This window comes from Desmodus rotundus, chromosome 3 (genome assembly GCF_022682495.2).
Source record: "Desmodus rotundus isolate HL8 chromosome 3, HLdesRot8A.1, whole genome shotgun sequence".
Classification (NCBI taxonomy): Eukaryota; Metazoa; Chordata; class Mammalia; order Chiroptera; family Phyllostomidae; genus Desmodus; species Desmodus rotundus.
Window position 1 is genome coordinate 159,958,428 of NC_071389.1, and position 11,474 is coordinate 159,969,901.

The following is an 11,474-nucleotide window of genomic DNA, read 5'->3' on the forward strand; positions in this document are numbered from 1 at the left end:
TACCAGAATCTTCAATCTACCTATCCCTAGAAATCCTCAAAGCATGTGTCCAGGCCCCTCAGATTTTTCTGGTTGTCCTTTGCAATGTCAGTCCATAGTGCAGCTTTGGGTCTTTGCTTCTTTCTTCAACAGACCATTCATCCCACAATGATGGTTGAGATGAGGCTGCAAAATTAAAGAGATTTAACTGAGTATTTGAGATTAATTCAAAGTGATTGCAGTTGAGAATATCTAAATGGATACCAGACGTGACTGCTACTTGGGTTATTATCTACAATGCTGTCTTCAGTCCCAGACTGCTGCCCCAATGCCAATGTCTCATTTCCCTAATCTTGAGCTTGTTTCTCCTTCTTTCATAAAAGAAAATAATCTGTGAGATTAAAGTTGGTCAACAGAGAATAATAAGGTTGTGCATAGTAGAGGTCATCACTTTCTATGTTCTATTCTAAATTTCTGTATCAAGCCATGTAATCTGCAGGCAGACCTATGAAGAGGATTGTTACCCAATTTTATGGATGAGAAACAATGAGGCACAAAGAGATTAGTAAATTGTGACAAAGTCCCACAGCTAGGAAACTGAAGAAGCTACGATTTGAATGTAGGCAGTGTTAACTGCATGATCTGAATGTGTACCCCTGATACTGTGCTGCTTCCTGTACAGATACTCATCACAATGACCAGCTGGAGCAGTGTTAGTGACACCGAGTCTGTCGCCTCTATTCCAGAATAAGATCTTTGCTTTACCTTTGCATAACCAAAAATTTCAATCATAGAGCCATTCCCGCTCAAAGAATTTAAGGGTTATTCTCCAGAAAAGTAGAAAAAACACTTTCAGACTTAAAGATAACAGCTTCCTTTCCCTTCTGCCAGCAATGTTTCATGAAAAAATATCATAAGCTCCAGCTGGAGTCAAATCACCCAGTTCAAACAAAGTAGGCTTTTCTTCAAACGGTAAACGCAAAAACCTAAAAGACAGACAGCAGCCATTAGGCAGCAAGACATCAAGATAGAAATAAGACATAGCCTATTTTACTAAAATTCTTTTATTTATTTGAAGGACAAAACATTTCTGACCCTGACATTTCCCTTTTGTGTGTAGTACTGATGGCTGGAATTTTTTCTAAAGCATACTCATGTGCTTGCATTGAAATATCGCCTTGCTTTAGTGATTTAATGCATTCAGATACTAATACATACATACGATTTACCAATTTGAAGTCACCATGCTGTGTTTTGAGCGTGACACGAAGCTCCATTGTCAAAGTACTGCTAACAAAAATGGTCTTTGAGCTGTGTAAAGGAAGCCAGGGAATCTGAATGGGCAACTCTCTTTTTAAATCTTTTTATCTTTATTCTCTGGTGAACAAACAGTTGCATGTGAGGCTGTTTAAGATTTGCCATTCTGTTTAAAATTTGAGAATAGGCTTTTACATTTGTTTTTAAAAGCCCTTCTTTCTTGGATGGGTTTCTTGGATCAACTCTTGCCTTAGTGCAAAGAGTGGCCCTGGCTTGCTTGAAATCCTTTGATCATACTAATGTCCCAGTGTGTCCATAAATGAAAGGATTTCGGATGGAATGGTGGCTTCTCATTAAACCTACACAGCATTCATCCCATCTCAACTGTCAGAGACAATTCATGGAGGGAGCCTGGCATTAAGAGGGGAAATGAACACACTTTTCACACTTGATAAAGATCTGTATTAACTGTATAAAAAATGTGCTAGGCACCATGGTGATGACTCTGACAACACAGTGGCAATAAAGCAGATGATTAAAAATAAAGAAGACTGGCACTCTTTAGTAATTGAGAGCAGAGCTCTTAACCTTTGTGGTCATATACATATTTGTCTCGAGATAATAAGTTGAAAGTCATTATTTGATGGTGTTTTGGTAGTTGTCAGGATTTGCTCTATGCAGAGCCACTGAGTTTAATTCTGTGTTTGCGTCTAGGCTCAATACATCATTAAAATTTGATAAATGTTTGCAATTATTGCAGTTATTTAGAGGATTATGAAGTCAGTGAAGGCTGTCCAGATACCTAGCTAGTCCTCTGCTTCCACCCAGGTACAAGCAGCAGTACAAGTGGCAGCTCTTAAACAGCCTGTGGGTCCTGGTCCAATAGCCCCTCAGTCCAATAGCTCCTGATTATTGTCCCACTGTGTTAGAACCAACTCCTCCACTTTCTTCTCAGGACCTCTTGCTTGCTTATTACCTTGATTTTATTCATTTAACACATATTTAGTGAGAATCTTTTCTAAACCAGGCACTGTATGGTGAGTTGACCATTCAGTGATGAAGAGGTTTCATAAGGCTTACATTTTCTCTAGTGGATGAATCAGAACCAAACAAGATTATTCAACCAGCTGTGCCTTGGGCTTGGGTCATATTGAGTATTTTGAGCCTGGATAGCTGTGTCATATTTAGATAAGTCATCTCTCCACAGAGATATCTTAGAAATAACATAATTACTTAGAGATCTTTAGTTTTTAGATAGTTGACCATGTAAATGAAGAACCCACAGATGTCATTCTAAAAGATAAAAAGATCCCTTTTTGCTTGTCTTTCCTCACACTCAAGTTCTTATAAAATAACCAACTTCTTCACTAAAAATGGGGCAGGGGATACTTATAAGATGACTTCCCAGGCTGATACACACATATATGCTGTCCTTAGCAGCCTTTAAGTCTTTGGGGACAGGGTGGAGGGTGGGACAGAAGCTCAAGAAACTTCAAAAGTTGACCTCCTTACTTGTTAAAATTCCACCAGCTTGAGAAAGGTAATTTGTAGAATTATTGAGAACTCTCAGACACTTACAACCCCACATTAAGGAACATTACCTATTCTGTCCCATCTGATGCCCAAAACCCAAGTGGACTGAAGGAACTACTCTCTTTGGTCCATCCCAAAGTTTAAATGTTGCCACTGCAATGTATGGAAAAGCCCCCCAAAATATTCCCCAGCAGAGAAGAGCAGAGAGAAACTGCTGAGAGAGTTTTCCAAAGGCCTAATGAGGAGATTGCCTATTGCCCATCTCAGACCTTCCCAGGGGACGTTCCTCTTCTCCTCCTTAACCCTGAACTCATCCACTTAACCCAATAGGACACTCCACTCATTAGACTGAGTTCTGGAACTAGATCACTCTAAAGAAGTATCCTCCTTCTCAGGAGAATACTGTGTTAGAATGAAAGGAAAGAGTCTTTTAAAAAATTTTTTTAATTGTTATTCAATTACAGTTGTATGCCTTTTCTCCCCATCCCTCCACCCCACCCCAGCTGAACTCCCCTCCCTCCCCCACCTCCACCCTCCCCCTTGATTTTGTCCATGTGTCCTTTATAGTAGTTCCTGTAATCCCCTCTCCTCACTGTCCCCTCCCCACTCCCACCTGCCCATTGTTAGATTGTTCTTAACTTTAATGTCTCTGGTTATATTTTGTTTCCTTTTTTCTTCTATTTATTATGTTCCAGTTAAAGGTGAGATCATATGGTATTTGTCCCTCACCGCCTGGCTTATTTCACTTAACATAATGCTCTCCAGTTCCATCCATGCTGTTGCAAAGGGTATAAGCTCCTTCTTTCTCTCTGCTGTATAGAATTCCATTGTGTAAATGTACCATAGTTTTTGGATCCACTCATTTGCTGATGGGCACTTTGGTTGCTTCCAGTACTTGGCTATTGTAAATTGTGCTGCTATGAACATTGGGGTGCACAGGTTCTTTTGGATTGGTGTTTCAAGGTTCTTAGGGTATAATCCCAGCAGTGGAATTGCTGGGTCAAAGGGGAGTTATATGGAACCATAAACGACCCCGAATAGCTACAGCAATTTTGAGAAAGAAGAACAAAGCAGGAGGTATCACAATACCTGATATCAAACTGTATTACAAGGCCACTGTAATCAAAACAGCCTGGTACTGGCATAAAAACAGGCACATAGACCAATGGAACAGAACAGAGAGCCTAGAAAACTTTCAAGTCTTTACGGTCAAGGAAAGAGTCTTGAGCTTCCCCTAGAGGTCAATCAGTTGAGTCACCTAAACTAACATTGTGTAAGAATAATTACTGAATTTTCTCACACAGTCTGGGGAGTTCTCACACAGTCTAGTCCAATGATATCAAAACTGGAGGATACAATGTATTTTGGGGGTCATGAAATCAATTTAGTGGGTCATAGCCTGCATTCAAAATTAATGGAAAATATAGAAAATAAATACAAAGAAATATATAAAATAAGTGTTTCTTGGTTGTGGTAAAAAATGTTTGAAAACACAGTTCTGATTTATGTGGGAACTGGTAAATGTGTAGACATCAATCAAGAATCTGAGTAGGTGAAATACCTCTAGTTGGTGCTTCTCTCTCTTCTCTTTCTTGTTAGGTATGAACTTTGGTCAGCTGTAAAGCTGCTTAATTTGCTATTGACAAAAAGGGAAATGGAACCTTTCTGATGTTGTTTGACTGGGACCAACATTTCTGGCTCGGCTGTTACCTAGAATCATTTCCATTAGATGTTTTTTTCTTTTTTCTTATATTGATGGTCTTGAAGAAAACTGTCAGCCATAGACAAGTATCTTATTGCATCTCCCAAAAGACTACTGGTATAGCAACAGCAGAAGCTCACTTGCTTCAACTAAAAACCCAAATAGAAGAAACACTCTCCCTGCCTCCCCTCAGTCTTGCCATTATCTTAGTACCAGCTGATCTAGGTGTTAGATTCATACCAGCTGAGTAACAAAATAGGTGGTCACTGCCTTTGCAGCACTTGCTCTCTGCAAATGTCAAATTAGAGTTTAGAAATGTTGAAAGAATTCTGTGAATCAAATTTTATCAAAATGGTTGGCAGAGTAACTTATTTCTAGTTCTTTTTTTCCCTTTATCATTCTTACTTTCTTCATTTTACAGGTGAGGAAACTGGGCTCCAGATAGAATGGGCAGGGGAATAGAGGAAGACCCATAGATTAACCTTGGTGTCTCAGGGGTGACACAGGGCCTGCCAGGTCCCATAAGGAGCTCTGAGAAAACCTGGCTTTGGCTGATCCAAGTGGGGAAAATCGACAGAAAGCCTCATCCTGAAGTGTGGAGACATGGGCAGCAGGGCCAAGGTAGTGGGTTGTCTGGGCAGAAAACTCAGAAGGACAATAGGAACAAAATATAGATATAATCAGAGTGTTCTTACGCCACTGATGTTTCATTGTTTTCTATTGAAAAATATTTCCTAAATAAATAGAATACTTCATAACTGAATTGTTCCTCCACAGTGATTGACATAGGTTCGATATGGCAATCAGATGTACAGGGCACAACAGATTTAATCTACTACTGCATTTACTTAGCTTTAGAGGAGGGTGCAAGGCAGGAGAGAGCAGTGAAGCATCTTCAATTCATTGGAAGTCCCAGTGGCTACCAGGCACATCATTTTCTTTGCCTTCCTCATGCAGAGTGTGCGTGTATGCTGCAGGTGATTTCCTACCATCCTTTTATGCCTCCGTAAGCATGTGGGCCGAAGGCCCACACACCAGCTCACAGTTTCCCCAGCCCTACGGCAACCCCTGGATCAGGGCAAATCCAGCAAACAAGACAGATGCAGGATAAATTTCACCTTCATGCCAACTCTGCTGCTTCCAAAAAACCCCCAATACTTTGAAAAGATGAACCCAGAGGTCACTTCTTAGTAGTCTGGTGTTAACCCTTCCTCACTTCTTGGAAACCAGAGATTGCAGGGTAAAAGAGCTGCGCCATTTTGCTGAAAAGTGTCGCCGGGTGCCTGGGAAGTCCTGCTTCTCTGGGTTGTCAAGTCAGTTAACCCAAGGCCTCACGGTTAATGTTTGGTGTCTGCAGAATGGAAAGGAATGTTAGATAACGAGGACCCGTCCAGAGTCTGCAGCAGTTGAGCATTCAGAATTACTGGGGTGAGAGTAAGCCTCTGAGGAATGGGTGGGGCTGGAGCCTGTGTCAAGGCAGGAATCAGCCCAGGGTCCTCATCTGCTGAAATGGAGCAGCCCTGTCAACTCCCTCGGTGTGGGGGAAGCAGCAGCACTGGGCAGGCTGTGTCGCAATCAGAGATAAGCTGCCCTCAGTGGCCTCTGCTGTGTTTAGGGGAGCACCTCCCACCTGGGTTCCAGAACTGACCCTCCACTGGGAAGGAAGGAGAGTAGACACCGGCCATGGAAGTTTTAGTCTCGCAGCTGCCAAAGAAAATTTGGACTATTTAGAACAAAGCAAATGGCCAGGGGAAAAACTAATTCTTGGAACGGGGAAATAGGAAAGCGAACATCAGGTGTAACTGTTTAGGTGCCTGTAAAGACCCAGGAGAAAGTAGAAGAAAATTGACAGGATTCTTATGAAAGATTTATTGACAAGTTATGAGAGGATGAAAGAAATCTAATCTAGTACCTATAGCTGCCACCATCAAAAAACTCTGTCGGTTCTGTTGCTCTATCCCAGTCTGTAAGAATGTAAGCGCAGTGATGCCAGTTCAGAGTGGGGGCGCAAAGTGCTGGCCCAGGATGGTGAATTTCCTCCTCGATTAGAGCAGTTGAACCTAAAGCAGTATCTCCCTGTCCAACCTCCAGCAGGGGATCCCAGGCCGTATGCTGCGGTTAAAATTGAATGGCCTGGGGGTGAAGAGCAAAGCTCTTTGAGATGACTGGATATTGATGCACAGTGTTCTCTAATGAATGCTGGAAAGACAGAAGGCAATATTAAGGGGCCAAGAGTGAAGCTTGAGGGGCATATTGATGCCATGTTAGAAGGTGCCAATATCATAATGAAACTTCAGATAGAGGAAGAATTAACAAAAATATGTTATAGAAGCATCACCTTTATTTGGATGCTTCATTGGAGTGGTTGTGACATATGAATGGAGAGTCTTGTCATTAGAGCCAAATAGAAAGCAAAGCATGCATCAACTGTATATGTCCTAAATTAAATATTACAAAAATGGGTACTTAAATGAGAGTGAAACAAACAATGTTATTGTGGAATACTTTAATGAAATGTGAAAGACCTAAAGATGCATTGTAAGAGGGTGCAGGCAGGGGGCCTCCCCAAAGAAGGATTTGTAGTGTGGTCCAGAACTCAGGGTGTCCAGGAAATACTAAAAATATGGGATGTCCTCACCCCTGCAGGTCTGAACTGGGGGAGGGGGTGGGACACATGGAGCAGGGCCCTTGAGAGTTGTTTTGCATAGCAACACTTTTGCAAATAATCTCAGGCATGGTCATTTAACATATCTATAACCTTTAACTGGTTTCATAGATATGTTAAATAGCCGTGGATATACTTTGAGCCAGGGGGATGGGAGTGACTTCAACCCCTGATGCAATGGGGAGGTAACTCCCCCTGGTTACAGCACCTGCATGAGAGCTTGGAGATGACTGGCTCCACACCATGGGGCTATGCCTGCCTGGACTTAGTATGGCAGCCAAGAAAGGCTGGAAAAATATGAGAATGCTGGCAGGTGTAACTGATTGTGGGAGGAGTCGGAAATGGTGCTGCAGAGGAAGACTGGCGCTGGGATTTAAACCCAGATGCAGCAACTATGCTGATTTTTTGGGACCACGTGGCTTTCGTGAAAGTTGGGACCCTGCAGCTTTGGGGTGCTCCCTTTTGCCACGGGCTTAGGAAGCAGGAGAGACCTTGCTGGGAAGGAAAAGGGTGAAAGGACTCTTGCTGGTGGGCCATGAGAAGGTGCCACATGGTTTTGGATTAACTGGAGATCGCAGCAGCAACACAGCTGATGGTGCTGGAACCGAGGGGCTGCCCCAACCACGGACTTCTTCTTTTCCTGGGATATGGTACCCTGGACTGGGCAAAGGGGAAAAGGAAGGACTGTGCATTTGTGGGTATTCTAAAGGACTTTAGTATTTTGATGAAGACATTAAGTCATTACTCTAAGTCTGTATAACTTTTTAAATAAATAATTCCTTTCCTTTTCACCAATCTCTGGCATTGAGATTTTTTTTTCCCTGGCAGTGGGCAAGGTGAACCTAATACGGTGGGGGGGACTTCTGGAGCACAAGGGGCAAGGGTCCATTTGGTGATAATATATTGTTAATTCCCCCCATCCCCCCAGGTCGGTTCTGTAACAGCATCAGTATAAAAGAACATCTACTGAGTTAGGTGTAGGAAAGACAATTATAAAAGTTTTTATTGTACTCAGGAGCTTTGCAAGTATCTTGATGTTCTGGCTGTACTCTCAGGAAAGCAGAATGTCAGTGATAAGCATGCATGCTAGGTGTGGTTTGTTTAGACATGACACAGCTATGATCAGTAGGACCACAATCAATGGTCCCATTTTATCAGGTAAGAACGCTTCTACCATATTAAACTGAGCACAGGCAGCCCAGGACACGAAGTAATAGGACCTTTTTCATGATCTCATATCATAAACTTTCCCCTCTCTTTCGGGGAAAGAAATCAAAATTGTTTAATTCTGTCCAAGGCAGTGGCTATTTAAATAGGGCAATGAGCAGTATACTTACGTCATGTAGCATAGAAAAGTTAACTTGCTTCGATCACTGCAAGTTCCAAATGGTTTTTGAACAAATTAAGGCTGTAGAAGCCCAGTGAAATTTGTTCACAGAAAGGTCCAATTCCTGTACTGAATGACAATTATTTCAATTCTATAGATTCTGCGAGAGTGAATGTGAAGGATGAAGAGGGGTGAGTTGACTAACTTTACTAGCTGATTCCTGGGTGGAGGGCTACAGAATGCGATTAGCGGAAGTACAGGTTATGGTGTAATCTATTTTTACACTTTAAAGGTGACAGAGAAAACACTTCCTAGTCAAGTACATATCATAGAGCTTTCCACACACAGTGACCGTCCCCAAGTGTTGTGCCACCCTGTTGTGCTGAGCAACTACGGAATCTTGGAACCAGCTTATTATATGGCATTCAGTTTACAAAAATATGTTATCATTAAATACTTGAAGAATTCAGAAAAAATAAACATTGATTATCATAGAATTCAGAAAATAAAAGAATAAAATGAAAATCACTTATGAACTCATTACTTGGAATGGCTACAGGTTAAAATGTTGGTGTTGTTACTAACAGCCTTTTCCCCCCCTATATTCAGCTCACTTACTGGTCATTTTATAATGGTTTTCTAACCAAGGAGAGCAAAGTTTTATTGTTAGCTCTCCTAGGCACAGAGCAGAATCATGGGTGTCCCACTCCTAACTCTCATATCTGTCATTTGCCATATCCTGACGCCCAGTGGCTTTCTCTGCGTGGCTCCTCCACTCCTTGTATGCAGCCCACTAGCCTGTTTCTTGCCTCACTTTCCCTGTTTAGGTTCTGAGATGTCTTTTTTCAGGCAGCCTATTTTAGATCACTAGATTGATTTATTACTCCTGGCATACAAGGACCTGAAGAATGTGAATATATTGAGTTGGCCAAAATGTCCATTAGGTTGTTTCTTTTTGATGGCTCTAGTAGTGCTTAGTGGTCTTCAACTTCATTGGAAATGATTTTGTTATAGTGAATTGTCACAGTTGTCATCAGCCTGCATTTTTTTTAAAAACTTATCAAAATTGGTGAATTTTTCTGCAGACATTTTAATAATGAACATGGAAGAAGATGTGCAACATTTTCAGCGTATTATGCTTTATTATTTCAAGACAGGGAAAAATGCAACTATAATGCAAAAAAAGATTTATGCAGTGTATGGAGAAGTTGCTGTGACTGATCGAATATGTCAAAAGTGGTTTGTGAAGTTTCTTGGTACTGTTGACATTTTGGCCAAATAATTTCCTTCCTCCCTTCCTTCCTTCCTTCCTCCTTTCCTCCCTTCCTTCCTTCCTTCCTTCCTTCCTTCCTTCCTTCCTTCCTTCCTTCGTCTCTCTCTTTCTCTCTCTCTCTCTCCCTCCCTCCCTTTCTTTCTTTCTTTACTTCTTCATATTTTTGTTATTTTATTGTTGTTCAAGTACAGTTGTCTGCATTTTCCCCCACCACTCCCCCCCACCCCAGCCATCCCCACCTCCCTCCCCTGATTCTACTTTCCCCTTGGTTTTGTCCCTGTGTCCTTTATAGTTGTTCCTGAAAACCCTTCCCCATTTTCCCCCATTATCTCCTCCTACCTCCCCTCTGGTTACTGTCAGATTGTTGTTAATTTCAATGTCTCTGGTTATATTTTGCCTGCTTGTTGGTTTTGTTGATTAGGTTCCACTTAAAGGTGAGATCATATGGCATTTGTTTTCTACCAGCTGGCTTATTTCACTTAGTATAATGCTCTCCAGTTCCATCCATGCTGTCACAAAAGGTAGGAGCTCTTTTCTTTCTGTTGTAGTATTCCATCATGTAAATGTACCATAGTTTTTTTTATCCATTCATTTACTGATGATCCCTTTGGTTGCTTCCAATACTTGGCTATTATAAATTGTGCTGCTATGATCATTGGAGTGCATAGATTCTTTTGGATTGGTGTTTCAGGGTTCTTAGGGTATAATCCCAGCAGTGGAATTGCCAGGTCAAAAGGAAGTTCCATTTTTAGTTTTCTGAGGAAATTCCATACTGTTTTCCAGAGTGGGTGCACCAGTCTGCATTCCCACCAACAGTGCACTAGGGTTCCCTTTTCTCCACATCTTCTCCAACACTTGTTGTTTGTTGATTTGTTTATGATGGCCGTTCTGACCGGTGTGAAGTGGTATCTCATTATGGTTTTAATTTTCATCTCTCTGATGGCTAGTGATACTGAGCATCTTTTCATATGTCTCTGGGCCCTCTGTATGTCTTCCTTGGGGAAGTGTCTGTTCAAGTCCTTTGCCCATTTTTTAATTGGGTTGTTTGTCTTCCTGGAGTGGAGTCTTGTGAGTTCTTTATATTTTTGGAGATCCAACCCTTGTCTGAGGTATCATTGGCAAATATGTTTTTCCATACAGTTGGTTCTCTTTTCATTTTAATGCTGTTTTCGTTAGCCGTGCAGAAGCTTTTTATTTTGATGAGGTCCCATTTGTTTATTCTTTCCTTTATGTCCCTTGCTCTAGGGGACATATCAGTGAAAATATTGCTGTGGGGAATATCTGAGATTTTCCTGCCTATGTTCTCCTCTACGACTTTTATGGTGTCATGACTTATATTTAAATCTTTTAACCACCTTGAGTTTATTTTTTGTGTATGGTGTAAGTTGGTGATCGAGTTTCATTTTTTTTTTTTTTTTGCATGTAACTGTCCAGATCTCCCAACACCATTTGTTGATGAGGCTATTTTTACTCCATTTTATGCTTCTTCCCCTTTGTCAAATATTGATTGACCATAGAGACTTGGGTTTATTTCTGGGCTCTGTGTTCTGTTCCATTGGTCTATGTGTCTGTTCTTATGCCAGTACCAGGTTATTTTTATTATAGTGGCCTTGTAATACAGTTTGATATCAGGTATTGTGATCCCTCCTGCTTTGTTCTTCTTTCTCAAAATTGCTGCAGCTATTCAGGGTCATTTATAGTTCCATATACATTTTTGAATTTGGCCAACTAATTTTTT